Here is a 20,148-nt window from a genome sequence, read left to right as displayed (position 1 = left end):
TCTCAGGTGTAGGGGTCGGGTGGCAATTCCTCTCCATCCGACGCCCGGCGGGATCCTCAGGGCCTAACCGGGCTTTCCCGTCCAGGACATGGAGTACAAGGTCGGGTGTCGGGGGCCGGTACCCCTCTTGCCGCCGGAATCCCTCTGAATAGATCAGGTAGACGAGGACAGGTGGCGTACTCCGCTCCGTCTGCATCCTCCCCGGGACCCATTTGCTAGGGAGCCACACTCTAAAGCTCCCGGGCCTTCTTGATCCTGGTCCTCGGCCGGGTTGAGACATTCCTTGTCTGCAACCTTCCTCTCGTCCCAAAGATCGGGGTACGAGGACTGAGTCCCATGCCGGTGCAGGCCCACGCAGGATCTGCGCTCCCAGAGTAATGTCACACACAGTAGTTTGACAGCACAGTGAGAGTCTACACTACAGACTAGCAAAGGCTAGACTGCTGGACCAAAGACAGGACAGAACCTAAGGACCAACTAGGACCACTTGACAGACAGACTGCCAGAGACCAAGATCAAAGATGGCATTCTATTAAATATGAAATTTGAAGTGTAACTAACTAGGGTTCCTCCACCCACACCCACTAACTGGTTCCTACCACTTGGTGTTCCCCAGTCTCCCCGTAACCAGGGGAGCAGCAGCTAGTGCATACTAGCTCCCTCTGGTGGAAATGTGGTGTTGGATGTAAAAGGTTAGGTCACAACCATCACACCGGCCTTACCTCAGAGGAGGAACACCACACTCCATTGCAGAAGTGCAGCATTCCTGTGGCGGTCGAACCCTCAGGGGCGCCACATACCGCACCTGCGGGTTTTGCTCTGCTCTGCTTGTCTACCGCACCTGTGGGTTTTGCTCTGCTCTGCTTCTCTACCGCACCTGCGGGTTTTGCTCTGCTTTGCTTATCTACAGCACCTGCGGGTTTTGCTCTGCTCTGCTTGTCTACCGCACCTGTGGATTTTGCTCTGCTCTGCTTGTCTACCGCACCTGCGGTTTTGCTCTGCTCTGCTTGTCTACCGCACCTATGGGTTTCGCTCTGCTTTGCTTATCTACCGCACCTGCGGGTTTTGCTCTGCTCTGCTTATCTACCGCACCTGCGGGTTTTGATTTGCTCTGCTTGTCTACCGCACCTGCGGGTTTTCCTCTGCTCTGCTCATTTACTGCACCTGCGGCGCTTTTCCTCTATCCCAGTCTGTACTGGTCCCTATACTCCCTGTGTTCCTACCTGCCAGTACCCACCTGTCTGCATACCAGCAGTGCCTGCCAGTACTCACCTGTCTGCATACCAGCCGTGCCTGCCAGTACCCACCTGTTTGCATACCATCCGTGCCTGCCAGTACCCACCTCTCAGTATGCCAGCCTTACTTGTCTGTTCCTGCATTCCCCGGTGTGGGTCAACAGCTGTGACCGGGGTCTGACCTGGAATAGCACCAGCTCCCTCTACTCGGTTCCTCCCTGGTTCACAGAGTCGACTGAGCCGCAGTGCAACCTTGGTAGGACCGAGTTGATACTTAGTCACGCCCCTCCAGGCACTCCTCGTTTCATGGTCCAGTGGGATCACTAACCACGCTCACGCCATTCAGTCCGGGCATGAGCGTAACAGTTTGCTCTGGCCATGGTCCCCATTGAGCCCCACGGCCCTTCACTCTCGGAGACATTTGAATTTTTGCCTGGAGAATACGTGCTCCAAGGAAACTTTTTTTCTAAAGCTGAGGTCCAGGTGATTTACGCACCAGTCCAAATGGAGCTATCAGCACTCGTTCTTGCGGATCCACCACGGTACTACGGGGATCCAAAACAAAGCCGTGCCTTTATGGAGCAATGTATGCAGCATTTCAAATTCTATGCTCACTATTTTCCCACTGATCGGGTTAAGGTAGCATTTATGATGTCCTACTTAGCGGGTGATGCCTTGAATTGGATCACACCCCTATGGGAAGCATGGGATCCTATCGTCTCTGACCTGCAGGCCTTCCTGGTGGCCTTTCTAATGGTCTTCGATGACCCTAACCCTGAGGTTTCTGCTAAAGCTTCCCATCCCAATATCCTGGAGCAGTCCTGATGGGTGATGCGTGTAGATAGCCCACCAGCTCTCCAGCCTGAAGAGACTGCTGCCCACACAAAATCCATACAGGATGACAATGCTCCACAGAATTCTTCTCTTCCCAACCTCAAGAGGCAGTCCAAACGTGCTAGGTGTAGAGGTAAATCATCACGCCAGGTTCTGTCCTCCCAAAGACCTCCTGTTCCCCAGCCTGTAGAGGCAGCTACCCATACAGAATCCATGAAGGATGACCATGTTTGTCAGGCAAAGCAGAGGCCGGAACTCAGTCAAAAAATTGGATTGCGGTCCTGCTTCGGTTGTTTGCAACACCCTGACGATCTTTGTCCAGCAAAGGTTGGAGAATCCCAACACATTAGGCCTGTAGGAGAGGCTGCCCTTGGCATTAGTGTTTCCTCTCCACAGATGACCGTGACAGTCTCCGTGGCAAGTGAAGGCCTCGAATTAACCGGAAGTTTCGGGCGTATAGCCTTGAAGAGTCGGTGTCTGAGTCCCATCCGACAACTCCAGAATCCGTTTGGGCATTGTCAGTGGAAGGACGAGCCCTACTTAGAAACAGTCAAAATATGTCTGTACAAATTAAGCTCCAGATTGAAGTATTACACATGAAGAAGTTCACATTCCAGGTGCTGTCTGGTTTACCCACAGGTCGTCCAGAGCCGAGAGATCTAGTGCCCGCTCAGGTCTGGAGATCCTGTATGGTGTTTCCTGGGGGACTGTTGAGGTACAAGGGGTGTCCAGTCCTCATATCTTCAGGACAGTCAGCAGTGTCTTCTTCTTCGTCACCAGATCTGCAAGTCGCTGACTCACTGTGTGCTGAAGTCTCCGAAGGAAAGGAAGCGGAGGCATTGTCCCCACACAATCTCAATGATTGTACCAATGATCTGGCTTCAGGTACCATCCCGCCTCGCAGACGTGTCATCTCAGAAACCAGACTGAAGTTTGTCCCTAAACAAGGTTCCTCCATCTCTAATAAATCTGGCAATCAGTCCATCAAGGCGGTGGCTATCTCCAAGTCTCTGCCCCCTCCAACCAGGCGGAGGACTTCCAGTTGTCCCGCCATCGTACCTATCAGTCCTGGCTGCACACTTTGCTCCAGTATCTGCTGTGTGCATGTCTCTTGTCTGATTGCTTAGGGCGGTGGCGCGGTTACTGTCTAATTCTTATAATTACTGTGTGAGCAGTGGTGTTGAGCGAACATGCTCGACACTGCTCGGTACTCGCCCGAGCATCACGCTACTCGGGATGTTTGGCGAGCACCGAGCATTTCCGAGGTACTCGGGCGGGAGCTCGGTTCTCCGTCCTGCATGTTATCGCTCTTTACAGAGCCAATAAACATGCAGGGATTGCCAGCCAGTCACTGTAATGCCACAACCATGTTGGTTGTGGGCATTACAGTGATTGGCTGGCCGCAGAGCGTCGCAGCGAGTATTTAAAACCGGGCACCGCTATCTTGAACACAGACGGCTGGGATCAGACAGTGTAGGGACAGCGCTGCTGATTTAGGGAGAGATATATACTGCAAAATAGTTAGTGTAGGGTCTGTAAAGGCTGCCAGATCAAACACACAGTCCTTCTCAGGACTAATATCCATCCCAGATACCAGGCAGGCAGGCTGTATAGGAGACGCAGTGGTTATACCAGCAAACGCTGCATTACAGTCCTGTGTGCTCCTGTTGCTGAAATTGCTGGACTTAGCTCCAGGTCCTGGGGGCCAGGAAAAATCCTTTTTTTTCATCTAAATCCTCTTTTTTTTTTTCCTCCTTCACACTGTACAAATACCCACCTTATTAACCTTTTGGTGTCCCCCCTCAAAAAAAGTGTGTCTGTGACAGTTCAGACATAAATATATTTTTTTAAAATAGTCTGGTGTAGGACAGGGAAATAGAGGTGTGGTTTTGCAGTTTCACGGTTCAAACCTCTGTATTATCCACTTTTGAGCCATTTTTACCTAAAGAAAAAACAGTTTGAGTGTGTCGCTCACTGTTCAATGACAAATATATCTATTTAAAATAGATTGGTATACACCAAAAGTGCAAAAACACATCAAAAGTGCTACGTGTGAACATAGCCCAAGGTGTGGAGGAGCATTTTTGTTTATGGTTATTTATTTTGCCTTATATACAAGTCAGTACCCTGGAAAGAATGTTCCTTAGGGAAATCCATTTTGGCTTGGTTTTTGTATGTTTTATTGTGAGTCAGTAAAAGTGGCGTAATATCGCTGACAACATTATTCACAGCAGTGACCTGGGAGTCAGAAATGCTTCCAGGGGTCTTCCCCATGCTGTTCCCATATCATTTTAGCACTGTTCCCATCGATTTGGCTAATTTTTCAGTCACCTCCAGACTTCCGGGCGGTGGGCCACCAGAAAAATGCTCGAGTTTCCCATAGACTTACATATGGCTCGTTGCTCGGGTCGAGCACCTGAGCATTACGATTTGCTCAAACCGAGCAACGAGCACTCAAGCATTTAAGTGCTCACTCATCACTAATAGAGACACATGGGGGCAGGATGGAGACACATGGGGAGAGAACATATGGCTGGGGCCAAGAATGAATCTCATAGGGCTAGGAGTGAGACACAAGGGGGCCAGGATGGGGGACACTATTACTGTAGTGGCTAATTATGGATATTATTACTGCTATGATGTATTTTATTTTTGAAGATACTGTTTTCAGTGAGGGGGGTCATGTTACTGTGCAGGGCGGCACAATATCGCTTTTTTTTTCTTCATGATGTGTAGTGTAGAAGTTGGGGATACATTGGGGAATGTACTCTGGAAGCTGCTCTAGATAACTGTGTTATTTTTTGCTGAGATGAGTCCTGGCTGGAAGAAGTGATGGCGCTGTGCCCTGGATGAAGAGGAAAAGTGAAGATAAAGGACTTTAACTAGAGATGTCACTGGTGAGTCAGTGTGTTACTTATACACTATACACTTCATACAGAGCTCTTGTGTATAAAGTCACTGGTGATCACTGTATTACCTATACACTTACACTATACTCTATATACTATGTACAGAGCTCCTGTGTATAATGGCACTCATGTTAATATGAGTATTGTGTTTTTTTTTTTAATGATCAGTATTGTAGTATTCAGTCACTATTGTTAGAACCCTCCTGTTAGTTTTTTTCTATTTTGTGGTCATGTGACCTGCTGTCTATTTATTCCAGCTCCGCCCTTCTGGCTTTGCTGGACTTCAGTGTTACTTTGACTCTTAATCTAGCCAGGTGCTTTGTACCTTTTTCTATAGTTTGCTTCGTCCTTGGACCTCTAAGTATTTTTGTCTGTTTGTCTTTTTGCTCCGCTACAACTTCTGCTAGGAGGTGTCCAATTTTGTCCCAGTCCTTAGTACTTTTAGCGACCCCTCCCATATATCTATAGGTCTGCGTTCAGACTAGCTGAGGACGAAGGCGGGTCTGTTCACAAGGAACAGGTTGCCCGCTACATCGTAGGGAATCAGCTTAGTCCTATTGTAGGGACAGTTTTCCTATCTTTCCTTAGTTCTTGTAGCAGATCATAACAGTAAGTCCAGCCCAAAATAAAAAAAAAAAATAATCCTAAGGAATGATATCCGGAGATCAGCAGGGTGTCTGTTCAGGAATTGGCTCAACGCCTACAGGGATTGTCTCTTGAGGTGGCCGAGCTCCAGCAACACGTGAGTAGCTGTCCTGTAGCGCATTTTGTTGAACTGAAGGTAGGACTGCCTGATTTTTTTATGGTAAACAATGAGATTTTTTTTCCTTTAAAAATGCTTGTTTATTATATTTTCGTTTGAGACCAAAGTCCTCTGGGAATGAATCACAGCGCATTGGGTTTATCATGTCACTTTTGCGCAAGGAACCACAGGGATGGGCCTTTTCTCTCCAACCTAATGATCCGTGGTTTAGATCAGTGGAAGATTTTTTTTTCTGCTATGGGGTTGTTGTATGACGATCCTGATCGAGTCTCTTCTGCTGAGACACAACTGAGACGTTTAAAGCAGGGGTCAGGTGATGTTGAAATTTATTGTACACACTTCAGAAGGTGGTCTTTTGAAGTGAGATGGAATGATTCGGCGTTAAAATTTTTGTTTCTTGCTGGTCTAAGTGAAAGGGTTAAGGATCGGCTGATTGCTTTCCCTGCACCTGGAAACTTGCAAGAAGCCATGTAATTAGCTATACGTGTGGACAGGAGACTGCGTGCCAGGGTTAATGAGGAGAAAACTACTGCTATGGCAGCTCCTAGTCATCAGAGGGTCTGCTCAGACGACGGAGAACCGGTGGAGATTGGGGCGATGTCACTCCGCTCTTAGGAAAAAGACCGCAGGTTTTCCAAGGATTGTGTTTTTATTGTGGTAAATCTGACCATTTTGTTAAGAACTGTGAGCTTCTGTTAAACAAAGAAACAAAAAGGTCAGTTACGCCTGTATTGCTTGTTTAAACACTAAGGGAGTATTTCTTTCAGGGAGTACCTCATTGCAGGAGGAGTTGATTGAATTTCAGGTATTTGTGGATTGTGGTTCTACACTGAATGTGATTGATAAGGGATTTTTGGAAATACTTAAATTGGAACCCAAACCTTTGTCATCTCCTATTTCTGTGGTTGCTGTTGATAACACTCCTTTGAAATGTGTTACTCATAAGGTTTTTGAATTTCCCCTCACTATCAATGGTATTCACCAAGAGAATTTGGATTTAGTGGTATTAAATAATTTACCTTCTCCAGTAGTTTTAGGTTTGCCTTGGTTAAAACTGCACATTCCTTTACTGGACTGGTCTACTAATGAGATTAAATCTTGGAGTCCTAAGTGTTATGATAAATGTTGTAACGGGCGCATTGCTGCTGTGGAAAGAGGGGAATTACCTGTACCTATTCAGGATTTTTGGAAGGTTTTTTCAGAGAAGGAGTCGCAAGTTTTACCTCCTCATAGGGACTATGATTGCACCATTGAGTTTGTTCCTGGAGCTACTCTTCCCAAGAGTCGCTTATTTAATCTGACTATCCCTGAAAGAAAAGCCTTGGAGGAATACATACAGACAAGCTTGGCTGCTGGTCACATTAGACCTTCTAAGTCACCTGTGGCTGTTGGATTTTTTTTTGTAAAAAAAAAAGACGGCGGTTTACGTCCATGTCTGGACTTTTGCGAAATGAATAAAATTACCGTACGCAATTCCTACCCATTGCCGTTAATCCCTGACTTGTTTAACCATTTAGTGGGGGCCAAGTGGTTCTCTAAAATTGATCTCCGGGGGGCATACAATTTGTTACGAATGAAGGAGGGTGATGAATGGAAAACTGCTTTTAACACTCCGGTGGGTCATTTTGAGAATCTGGTTATGCCTTTTGGTCTTACCAATGCACCAACCTTTTTTTCAGAAAGACATCCTGAGACCTTTGATTAGTAAGAATGTGGTTGTGTATTTGGATGATATTCTGATTTATTCACCAGATCTGGAGTCTCATTGGCAGAGCGTACGTGAGGTATTGCAGTTATTAAGTGACAATTCACTTTTTGCTAAGCTGGAGAAATTCGAGTTCGCTGTACAGAGAATTAGTTTTTTGGTCTACATTATCTCCAGCGAGGGCTTTGAGATGGACCCAGTGAAGGTTCAGGCTGTGCAGGAATGGCCTAGACCTATTGGTTTAAAATCGATACAGAGATTTTTGGGTTTTGACAATTATTACAGAAAATTCATTAAGAATTTTTCTATAATTGTTAAGCCGCTGACCGGCCGTTGAAGCTTTTGTGTATCTCAAGGAGAGGTTCAGTTCTGCCCCCATCCTTATGCAGCCTGATGAGACCAAGCCTTTTTTGGTCGAGGTGGACCATCATTTATATTTCAACAGGACAATGACCCCAAACACACCTCCAGGCTGTGTAAGGGATATTTGACCAAGAAGGAGAGTGATGGGGTGCTACACCAGATGAACTGGCCTCCACAGTCACCAGACCTGAACCCAATCAAGATGGTTTGGGGTGAGCTGGACCGCAGAGTGAAGGCAAAAGGGCCAACAAGTGCTAAGCATCTCTGGGAACTCCTTCAAGATTGTTGGAAGACCATTTCCGGTGACTACCTCTTGAAGCTCATCAAGAGAATGCCAAGAGTGTGCAAAGCAGTCATCAAAGCAAAAGGTGGCTACTTTGAAGAACCTAGAATATAAGACATATTTTCAGTTGTTTCACACTTTTTTTTGTTAAGTATATAATTCCACATGTGTTAATTCATAGCTTTGATGCCTTCAGTGTGAATGTACAATGAAAATACAGAAAAATCTTTAAATGAGAAGGTGTGTCCAAACTTTTGGTCTGTACTGTATGTTGTAACCTTCAAGAGGCTAACAAAAAGTCTAAGAAGTATTTTAACAGGAAACGTCAAGAGGTTTTGTTTACGGTTGGTGACATGGTTTGGTTGTCTTCAAAGAATCTGCGGTTGAGGATTCCTGCTAAGAAATTGGGTCCGAAGTTTGTGGGACCATTTAAGGTGCTTCAGGTGGTTAACCAGTCTGCTGTTAGGTTCGAGGTTCCCTCCTCCTGGAAGACTAATTCGGTGTTTCATGTTTCCTTGTTGAAAAAAGCTGATGTATTGGATAGGGATGCCACTGTCACAGTTCCTCCGGTGGTGGAAGACGGTGAATATGAAATTTCTCGTATCCTGAATTCCAGAATGCATAGAGGGAGGTTGCAGTATCTCGTCGCTTGGAAAGGTTTCGGTCCTGAGGATAACTCCTGGGTAAGGGCAGATGATGTCTCTGCTCCTAGACTTATCAGAGCGTTTCACAGGTTTCCTGATAGGCCTGGGCCTAGAGAATCCGGAGGATCCTCATAGAAGAGGGGGTACTGTTAGAGCCCTCCTGTTAGTTTTTTTTTCTATTTTGTGGTCACGTGACCTGCTGCCTATTTAATCCAGCTCCGCCCTTCTGGCTTTGCTGGACTTCAGTGTTACTTTAACTCTTAATCTAGCCAGGTGCTTTCTACCTATCTCTATAGTTTGCTTGGTCCTTGGACCTCTAAGTATTTTTGTCTGTTTGTCTTTTTGCTCCGCTACAACTTCTGCTAGGAGGTGTCCAATTTTGTCCCAGTCCTTAGTACTTTTGGGAACCTCTCCCTTATATCTATAGGTCTAAGTTCAGACTAGCTGAAGACGAAGGCGGGTCTGCTCGCAAGGAACAGGTTGCCCGCTGCATCGTAGGGAATCAGCTTAGTCCTATTGTAGGGACAGTTTTCCTATCTTTCCTTAGTTCTTGTAACAGATCATAACAACTATGTGGTGGTAATATGTGGTCTGGTCATGACGTGGCAGTATCTATCCCCTATATGTGGTATTATTCGGTCACTATGTGGTGGTATTATGTGGATGGTCATGATGTAACGGTATTTGTCCCTTGCATGTCGTATTATTCTGTCACTATGTAGTTCGGCCATGATGTAACAGTATTTGTCTCTTGTATGTGGTATTATTCAGTCACTATGTGGTGGTAATATGTGGTATGGTCATGGCGTGGCAGTATCTATCCACTGTATGTGGTATTATTCAGTCACTATGTGGTGGTATTAAGTGGATGGTCATGATGTAACGGTATTTGTCCCTTGTTTGTGGTATTATTCTGTCACTATGTAGTCCAGCCATGATGTAATGGTATTTTTCTCTTGTATGTGGTATTTTTCAGTCACTATGTGGTGGTAATATGTGATCTGGTCATGGTGTGATGGTATTTGTCCCTTGTATGTGATATTATTGGTCATTTTAAAAAATGTATGTCACACATTCCCTTAAAGAAAAATAAATTAAAATATACCTGAAAAGAGTACTGGATATTTTAAGACATGTTTAATAGATTAGAGTAGAGTAGGGCCCTAACTTGTCGCAGTGGCGGCTTAAAAAATCTTTTGGCGAAAACAAAAGCTGCTGGCTATGTATGTGTGTATGTGATCTGGTGTTGGATGGGAACTGATAAAGTGTGATTGGTGAGGATGTGGTGCAGAATGGAGTTTTTCCAACAGTGGGCGGTGGGACTGTGAAAGGTTCGAGGGGTGGAGGCGCAGCTGGGGTGGAGCATGGGCGGAGTCTCAAAGGGGCCCGAAGGTTTTGCCAGCATGGGGCCCCGAAATTCCTGGTGGCAACCCTGCTGGAATACAACAGGATCAAGAGGCATGATTGTATTACAACATCATCAGGAGCCGCTGAATCACCAGAGAGTCCTGATCTATCAGTAGACGTTATTTTACAGTCGTCATCTATGCGGTGAGAACCTGCTGTGAACGTCCCTGCTGTCTGTGGGAATCGTTATTACAGCAGAGAGGATTATATAACGCTCCACCATCAACCACCAAGAAAGAGAACATCAGGTGGAAAGTGACCGGCCGCCTAGTGACGAGAGAGGAAAAAGCAATGACTAGCTCAGCAAAGGGGGATTAGCTCAAATGTTATAACGCTCGCTTAGCATGCGAGAGGTAGCAGGATCGATGCCCGCATCCTCCACTTAATTTTATTTAAACTGAGGGACTATTTTATATATTTTTTCTGTTTAGTTCAGAAAAACTCACTTAGTCTACGACACAGTACGAGGCGACAATCACTGGAGAACTACGAGGTCTTACTGTCCAGAGGTCTACAACAGCCGAGTAACCGAGTGGTGACTGCACCGAGGTTGTACATCCATTGCTAATCACCAATTAATAGGAGCGAGCACCGCACTTCTTATTACTTTCAATCTCTAAAAGTCTGGGAAAAATTCCAGGATTTGTTGGATATTGACCTCAGCTCTTCTTGTGATGTTTTTCTGGACATTTTTCCTGTTATTTTGCTGCTTTCAATAAGGACGAACAAAACTCAAGATAAATATCACAGATTCTAGAGCTTTTTTTGCCTTTGTCTGGTTTTGTAATTTAGTTTTAATCCTTTAACCATAGACATTTATATAAGAAGCAAAACAAGAGCATCACAACATGAAAGTCATGATGGAAGTATACAAGCACCAAAGACGCCCCCCGCCGACCACAGGTTGTATCCAGTATTGCAGCTCAGATACATTAACTTCAAAATACTCAAAAGATTTGTGACTGATAAGATCAATTTTACAAATGATGGATATTGATCCGATCTCTTCATTTACACATGGATAATTTGTCAGGATAGAACCAATTTTCATCATTTTCCCCAGAGAGAAGCAAAATAAAGAAAGAACGTTTCCTTGTTTCATTAATAGTTTTCTTTTCATTTTTGTCTAGGCTGCTGACTAATTGGTCTCTCTCTTACTAAACACTCCCCTCTCCAATCTATACCAGATGCAGCAGCAAAGGTCATATTTCTATCCAGCCGCTACACCGATGCCTCCACTCTGTGCCAGACATTGCACTGGTTGTCCATTAACTGCAGAGTACAATATAAACTTATCTCTCTCGGCCACGAGACTCTCCACAGTTCTGCACCAAGTACATCTCCTCCTCATCTCAGCCATATCTCTCCTCGTTCTCTTCACTCCACTAATGACCTAAGATTGAAATCCTCTACAAGATTTCTCTTGTGCTGCACCAGTTCTCCAGAACACTCCACCCCAGGCAGTCATACAGTATTAATTCCAAGTCTCCAGAGTTTTAAGCGTGCTCTAAAATATATTTCTTTAGACTCAGCATCATCAAAATGCCCTGGGGCTGAAGGCAGGAGCTCTTCACATTCCTTTTACAGGACCTTTTCCTGTTTGTTTATTGGTTTTAAAATGTTTTCTAATAAAAAAGTGTTTTTTAGTTCTAATTTCTTGGTCGCTTCTGTTTTTTTTCCGGATTGAAACTATATATCTGGTAAATTATTGCTAAATTACTGTTAATGCGTATGCAGTAAGTGCAAGGGCTGCCAAAAATTATGACGCACTCCAATACCCCTTTGAAGAGATGTAGTGGAGGGCCTCAGTAAAAATTTTTTTCCATTATTAAGGAGTGGGTCTCCTAGACTGGTAATGCCCATACACTAACTGCGTGCGCTGAAAAACATTGACCCCTGGGGGGTATACATATATATTATACAGAATGTTAGAGATAGGCCACTAATAATAGTTCCGACGTGCATCATAAACACCCTTAAAAAAATTAATGGGGGTGTTGCATGACGGTCACCCTGTTGAGATGGTGGTGGAGGAGAAGGAGGAGGTTGACATCAAAAGTCTAAATGCTGAAGCATCTACCCATGTCTGGGTGTGAAGGGGTGCATGGGAATAGACCAGAAAAAAATGTATTTCAGTTTATGTTCCGCTGATGTCATCCGGTGGTGATGAGACGTCGGCTCCAATCCAGAATTTATTCATTCTGATAAGAGTCAGACAATCAGCATTTTCAGCTGACAGGCGGAAATAGCACAATACAGCAATGCCAGTCACATCAACCAAATCTGGCTGTATGCTGCTAACTAGCAAATGGAGCAGTATGAATGGAATATTATATTACTGCTTACCAAAAGTATCAGGATCCAGAGCAAAAAGAATATTATCAGCCTGATATCTAGGGCTATGGATAGGAGATCCAGCAGCAGAAAGAACGTGCAGCGGCCTCTATTCTGTAATATACGAGGTCTCCACAAACTCTGCCTAACTAGTGCTATCAGCGGGATTAATATCCATCAGAATTAGTCCTTACAGGGACTGTTAGTGTAGATGAAATAAATAATAGTGGTGGGAGCCCAGCCTAAATGCAGGTAAAAATCTCTCCATGACACAGCAGCAGCTCTCCCTACACTGTCTGATCCGGAGTGACTGTGACGAGCATGGCGACGCCAGGTCTGATATACACCTGATGACGCTGTGCGGCCAGCCAATCACTGTAATGCCACAACCAACATGGCTGCCGCATTACAGTGACTGACAGACAATCCCTGCATGTTTTTTGGCTCTGTAATGAGCGCCAAACATGAAGGGAGGGGACCAGAGCTCCCGCCAAGCAACCCCCGAAACACTCGGTGAGCGCCGAGCATCTTGAGCAATGAGATGTTCAGGCGAGTAATGAGTAGTGACGAGCACGCTCACTCATCACTATGGGTCACTCATCGGAGGTCTCTTCTGTTCTGGCACCTGGGGGATCTACAAATGATACAAGTCACATGGAGACCTTTCAGGCAAAATCTGCCCTCCAATATGGCGCTCCTTCCCATCTGTGCCCGGCCGTGTCCTCGGACAGTAGCGTCTGATCACATGTGGGGTATTACTGCATTCAGGAGTGATTGCAAACCAAATTATGGGGTCTATATTTTTCTATTACACTAATGAAAATGAAAAATTGGGGGATAGGAGAGATTTATGTGGAGAAATCTTTGGTGAATCACCTGTGGGTTCATGTTCCTCACAACATCCATAGATGAATTTTTCCTTGGTCAAGTTTTAAAATGAAGTCACTTGTGGGGGTTTTCTGCTGTTTTGGTCCTTAGGGGCTCTGCAAATGCAAAATGACGTCCACAATTTATTACAGTCAAAATTGTGCTTCAAAGTCTAATAGCGCTCCTTCCCGTCCTGCCGTCTGGCCAAACAGTAGCTTCTGACCAAATGTGGGGTCCTGCTGTTCTCAGGAGATTGCTCAATACATTGCGGGGTCCACTGTTTCCTGTTATCTCTGTGAAAATGAAAAATGTAATGCTAAAGTAAACTTTTAGTGAAAAAAAATAAAATGTCATTTTTTCCTTTTGTTTTCCTATGAAGCAGCTGAAGGATTCATACAATTCCTGGATGTGTAATCAGGAGGAGCCACCAGGCTCAAAAAAATGATGATCCAACAAAAGTATTTTATCAAAATATATGAATTTTATTATGCAAATACAATTACGTAATTTAGAGGATAAACATACATAGGAACCACAAAGTGTATTAGAATGGCGCACATAGTGGAAACAAATTGTCCATAGTCCTGTGAAAAATCATTAGGACTCCTGAGGGTAACTGATTGTATAGTATGGTAAAATGTGACACCACCAGGTGTCATAACAATGGTAGGTACATATGTGACGCCCGGGTGGAGGAGAGAGATGGATGATAATAATACGTCCGAGTCAGTTGGACTGAGGGACGCCTCTCCTTCCCCGCTCGCTAGCCCACCCTGAGAGTTGGGGTACTCGGAACCGGGCCACTGAGCAAGGTGGATGTAGTCGTGACCTAGGCCCGGTCCATGCCCAGGGTTGTCACATAAAAAGTTAAGGGCTTGGAGGGACGGTGACAGTGATTCGAGTGGTGTGAAAGACTACGCCACCTGTGGTGCCTGGTGATGGCCACCAGCGCTGCGGCAGTCCTCTGAGGCGGGATGTAGTGGCAGCTTTGGATGGTGCTACTCCCAACAGGCGGAGCAGGGCCTCAGGGCAGAGACGCGGATGGAGGGAGTAGTAGTGAATTCTGGTGTAGTGCCGTGCGGTGCGGGAATAAAGGACCGGAGGCCATAGGGGTAATCTTCCAGGTTTTACTCACGGTAGAGCATGCAGCTGCAAGGCTTCTCCCTGCTCCTCACGGCGCTCTGCGGCCACCAGGATCGGGGGTCCGACAACCTCCGGGTAGTTCAGGTGCTTTGGTCAGGACCACACACCAGAGTGTTCCTAGACTTATTACTAAGTCCTCTCCTGTCTGGGTGCACTACGTGTGGTAAGGCCGGGTCTCCCTCTGGTCTATGCACAGAACAAGGGTACGGGTGGTGACTCCACTTCGTCCGTTACCCGGTGGGATCCACTGAGCCTTCCAGGCTTTCCTGACTAGGACGTGAAGTGACAAAGTCAGGTAACGGGGGCCGGTACCCCTTTTGCAGCAGGAGTCCCTCTGACTAGGCCAGAATAGTGAGGACAGGTGGCATATGCCGCTCCGTCTGCATCCCCCTGGGATCCTTTTGCCTGTGGAGCTTGCCTCCTCTGCTCCCCTCCAGGTCTTCTTAGGTAGGGACCTTGACTGGGTAGAGACAGCTCTTAACTCTAGCCCGCTCCTTGCGTCAAGGCCAGAGCACGAGGACCGTGTATCCTCAATCAGCTCCAGGTTCACACAGAAAGCCACGTTCAGTGATGAAGATCACAATCAAAGACCATAAGCCCAAGATGGCCGTTTATTAAATATGAATTTTTAAGTGTAACCTAAAAGTGCGTCCTCCACCCTCACCCACTACTAGGTTCCCCCTATCTTTTGGTCCCCCCCATCTCCTCCTATCCGGGCTGGGGCAGCACCCTGGTGCAAATAAGCCCCCTCAGGTGGGAGAGATGTAGTGATGAATGCGGAGGTGGGGTCCTGACAGCTGCACCATCCTTACCTCGAAAGAGAGATACCATACCTCATTAAAGAGATGCAGTACCCTTGTGGCGACCGAACCCCCAGGGGCGCCACACATAATTAATACATACTTATACATCATGCACATCTTTGAGATATAGTAAACCTGTCATTAACAGAGCCACCCTTCAGTCACTGCCACCTGTGCGCCAGCCCCGACGCACGTTTCGGCAAACGAGCCTTTGTCAAGAGGTATACTCCTTGAAAACCTTTGTAAACAGGGTCTTGTTTGGGCACAAAATGCCATACAGAACCCTCAAAATTACTTCAAGACTCAAGTTGTCACAAAAAAAAACAGGTTTTGTAAATTTTGTACATTTGGTTGACAGAAGAGACTCAGGGTTTTCTTTCAAGCTCTATTTTTTGGACAATTTATTATAGTTAAAGCTTAAAAGAAAAAAAATGTTCTGCGTTGGCCGGGAATCGAACCCGGGTCAACTGTTTGGAAGGCAGCTATGCTCACCACTATACCACCAACGCTTGGACTGCAGGATGGTGTTTTTTTTCTGGCTTTCATCGCTCTGCCTGGGGGAAGTACATCAAAGCTCACTGGATATTTCCCATACAGCTCACATACAGCTCAGGTACTTTTTGACTCCCTGCATAAGAAGATGTTTTTCCTTTTTTTGGTTGTTACCTTATTTTTGTCACAGTCAGAATCTTATTGTCCAGTAATTAATGTACATGTATAATATATTATAGAAATGTCCAGTATTATGTGACCCATACACCTGGAGACGCAGTGAGGTGATGACGGCAGGAGAGCTGCAGTACACAAGCCTTCGATAGCTCAGCTGGTAGAGCGGAGGATTGTAGTGGGGCACAGACATCCTTAAGTCACTGGTTCGAAGGACATTTTATTACTTATTGTTAGTAGGGTATAATTATCTCCAGAATTAAGCAGCCACATTACTGATGGGGTCACATTGGCCAAAATATTAATTTCACTTAACAATCTCTCCTCGCCGTCCGCTCTCCTGAAGTAGGGCTTCTATTAGGGTCATTACGGTTCTTCACTTACAGCGCATTATCTGGACAGAAGTTTCCTCCCTCTCTTCCTCCTCATTTTTGACTTTTTCGGAAGATGATGTTTTTAGCTCTTTGGCCTCGATTCATGATTGTGTTTTTCGGCTGTACCTCAGTCATTACTTACTTTTAGCCTTTTTCCTATAGGTGGCACTAGCGAGGTGGATTACTTCTATGATCGGATATTCACACGGAAAATGATTTCTACAACTGATCCCTCAGTCATACAGAAATGACAGGAGTAGTCCGTCCACCTACGACAGCCTCCTATATACAACGGCCTCCCATTTTTAGATTAAATTAGTATTTTTCTTTTTCAAAAACAAGATCTTCCACATAGTCAGCAGGATTTGAACCTGCGCGGGGAGACCCCAATGGATTTCTAGTCCATCGCCTTAACCACTCGGCCACGACTACAGCTGCATACACCAGATGTGGAGTCACCGTCTCACTATCTACACACACAGCGTTCTCCATTCTGAGGAGAAGACATTAGTGTCACCACCCAACTCCACAATGTGCTCCGAGGAGGAGACATCGATCCTACACGTGAGGTCCTGCCGGCAGCCATGTGATACTTTCCTCTGGTGACATCTGGGACTAGTGTCCTCCTGGGGATCGGCCATTGTTTCTTTATGTTTGTTGCTTTCTTTTGTGATATATGTGTAATGGACGTTGAACGAGGTGGCACGGGGTGGTAGCCGTGGGCGAGTCTACTGAGCAACCTTCAGCGAGCACCTCGGCACCTCGCACATGAATAAATAGATAGAGTCAGTGCTTTTAAATAAAACCAACTTTACTGACAGATTGCAGTGTACAGGCAGGTGCAGCAGATATTCTCAGGCCCAGGTCTTATGCAGGGACAATAAGCCGTTTTTCTACCTTCCGACTCAGTTTATCACAGCAGGCAGACTCTCACCTTCAGCACACCCTCTGTGCTGGTTGTCGCTTGTCCGAGGGAAGCTGTGCTACTCAGATAAGGCTCCTATCCCTTTTCCACAGTCCCTGTCCTCTCTCGCTGTGCTACTCGGATATAGATATATACATGTACATCCCTTTTCCGCAGCCTCTGTTCGGTCCTCAGCTCCTGCTGAGGGCTGTCGGCAGTCTCTCTCTCTCTCTCCCGCGCACCTTCCAACCCTGGCCTGGGTCTATGGCTGCTGGATTCTGCTTAGTGCCTAGTCTCTGTCCTCGGATCTGCGCACCTTCTAACCCTGGCATGGGTCTATGGCTGCCGGACTCTGCTTAGTGCCTAGTCTCTGTCCTCGGATCCGCGCACCTTCTAACCCTGGCCTGGGTCTATGGCTGCCGGACTCTTCTTAGTGCCGAGTCTCTGTCCTCGGATCAGCGCACCTTCTAACCCTGGCCTGGGTCTATGGCTGCCGGACTCTGCTTAGTGCCTAGTCTCTGTCCTCGGCCCTGGCTCAGGTCTCTAGCTGCCGGACTCTCTGGTACTCACATGGACCCTTGATGTCTCGTGTACTGGCCTCTTCTCTGAGTGCATTTACACCATCACTGGTCCTTACTCATGGGCTCACGGCCCCACTGCTTCGACCTGTCCTCTGTCCCGACCTGTCACGAGCAGGTCCTCTCTCGTGGGCTTACGGCCCCCACTGCCTCGACTCCTTCTTTGCGGGGACACCCCCATCTTCATACAAGCTCCCTTTCTCTGGAGCTCTTTTTTGACACCTTGTCCTGGGCATGGCCGCCTGGACACTGCTCCTTAACTTCCTGTCTCCTGTCTCTAAGCTCACTGCCTCTGCTCCTCCCTGCTGCGCTCCTCCCCCGGCCAGCTCTGCCATGCTGCTGTAACTAGGCAACTACTGCACTGTACAATACAGGGAGAACACATAAAAGCATCAACATTACATTAGACATTACACTTACACGGGGACAACTACTGCTGCACGTGGGAATAATAACAGGGAAAAGTCCTTCTTAAAAGGGTGGTGGCGTCCATCCCCCTTACACTCCCCCCCTTCTTAAACATGGCCGTCCTCGGACATGCAGGGACCCTGTAAAGAAACACAGCATAAACACAGTCCCAACGTGCACATCTTAAAGGGGTAGCCCACACACATACACTCTGCTCCGGCGGAATCGCAACAAGTCCACTGCTATGAAGCATAGAAGTCCAAAACATGCACAATCCAGCCTCACTTGACGAGGCAACAAAACAGAAGAAAGACCCCGCGAAAAATCACTTCCCCTTTAAGGGACAAAAATGTCCCTTTAAGAAATGCAAAAATTGCTGCAAAGTGTCCTTTGCATGCCCAACTGCATCCGGGCACAGTCCATTACATTCCCTGTGGCAACAGGGACACGATTCCTTCTACAACGGTACTAAAGCATTTAAAGGGGTTACACACACGTGTGCCTGCTCCTGCAAGGCAGCACCGATCCGGACCCCAGAGGCAATTGCTGAGGTCATCAAAGTCCAAGTCCAAAATAGGCCTCCGATGTCGAGGCTCCAACTGGTATCAGGGAGAAAACAACAACTGCCATCGCAGCTTCACTTCGGTCCAGTTTGACCGGCTTCAACGCCCTCAGCTTGCGGGGCAACACCTTTTTTCAGCAAAGAAAACTTCTCTTCAGCTCTCAACGGGCCTCACTGGAAGTATCAGGAGGGCTCGGCAACATCGGTCTTCCACTCAGATTCACTCTCCAACTTTCAAATGGCGACAGGCCACCTGTACTTCTCCACACGAGGATCCTCCTACCCCCATCGTGCTGCTTGGGGCGGGCGTTCTTCCTCTTTTCCCTCCATCTGCCGGCCTGCAGATAAAATTCTGGGGACTGCCTCCTTCTCTCAGGTTGTCCCCTCAGCACACACTTGCTATCGGAGGGCGGGCCACTTCTTTGCGCGCTTTCTCTGCCTCCCCAGGATTTCGCGCCACTGACCGCCATCTTCTTGTCAGTGTTCGGCGCCATCTTGGACCACAGCGTGGTCGCCATTGCAATGCGCCATGCAGGTGCCGTTTCACAGGCCTCAGGGGTCCTCTCCACTAGTCCGGTGGGCACAGGACATTTGGATATGATCCTGCCGACTACGCCAAGTGTAACACAGGTACTTTAGATGCAGTCACACAGAAACACAGAGCAGCCAGTACAGGGTTAATAAACAAGGGGGATTTATTGTAACAGGGTCAATCTCCATGCAGGGTGTAACAGGGCAATTATGGGGACAACAAGGGGAGTAGCAGGTAGCAGTCTATAACCAGCAATCCCCAGTTTGGCTAGATGTAGCAGAGTCGACATGGTTGTAATAGGCAGTTTTACACTTAGCAGACTCTTGTTCCCCACAAAGCTGTTGCCGGCTGATGCCAGTGTTGTTTTCTTCTGGCTTCCCTGTCTAAACATTGCTTTGTCTTCTGGTGGTAGCGGGCGGTCTCCGGTTTGACCCGCTGAGCCCCTAGTCCATAACACTGCACCTCACTTGCTCGGCTCCACGGACCCTGCGTCTTTTCTCCCTCTAGTCGTGCTTGACCCCAACTGTCAACTCCCTGCTTTCCTGTGCAAAACTCCTTTTACTCCCTCTTCCTAGACACGCCCCCAGCTCCCCAGTCACCTGACTCCTCAGCTCTCCCCCTGGACACGCCCCCAGCTTTCCCGTCACCTGACTCCTGTGCTCGCAGTCTGTCTTCCCCCTGCAACCAGAGGCACAGGCCCGGCAGTTCCGGATCCCTTGTTCTGAAAGTACTTACACCCCGGTCTTCCTCCTTACAGACGCACAATGTCGGAGCAGTCACCACTCGGGGCCGTTACTCGGCTGTTGTAGACCTCTGAACACTGAGACCTTGTAG

General features: G+C 47.0%; 2 non-coding genes across 2 annotated transcripts; both read right to left on the bottom strand.

Annotated features, from left to right (window-relative positions):
* Positions 1-15,727: 15,727 nt before the first annotated feature.
* On the bottom strand, positions 15,728-15,799 carry TRNAG-UCC (transfer RNA glycine (anticodon UCC)). Its single transcript has one exon. It is a non-coding gene; the product is annotated as a tRNA-Gly (tRNA).
* Positions 15,800-16,680: 881 nt separating this feature from the next.
* On the bottom strand, positions 16,681-16,762 carry TRNAS-AGA (transfer RNA serine (anticodon AGA)). The gene has a single exon. It is a non-coding gene; the product is annotated as a tRNA-Ser (tRNA).
* Between the last annotated feature and the right edge of the window lie 3,386 nt (positions 16,763-20,148).

Source organism: Phyllobates terribilis, unplaced genomic scaffold, assembly GCF_046119375.1.
Source record: "Phyllobates terribilis strain yellow unplaced genomic scaffold, ASM4611937v1 Scaffold_3__8_contigs__length_932513732, whole genome shotgun sequence".
In the NCBI taxonomy this organism is placed as follows: Eukaryota; Metazoa; Chordata; class Amphibia; order Anura; family Dendrobatidae; genus Phyllobates; species Phyllobates terribilis.
The sequence above is the reverse complement of the archived record's forward strand: the minus strand, read 5'-3'. Positions and strand labels throughout refer to the sequence as shown.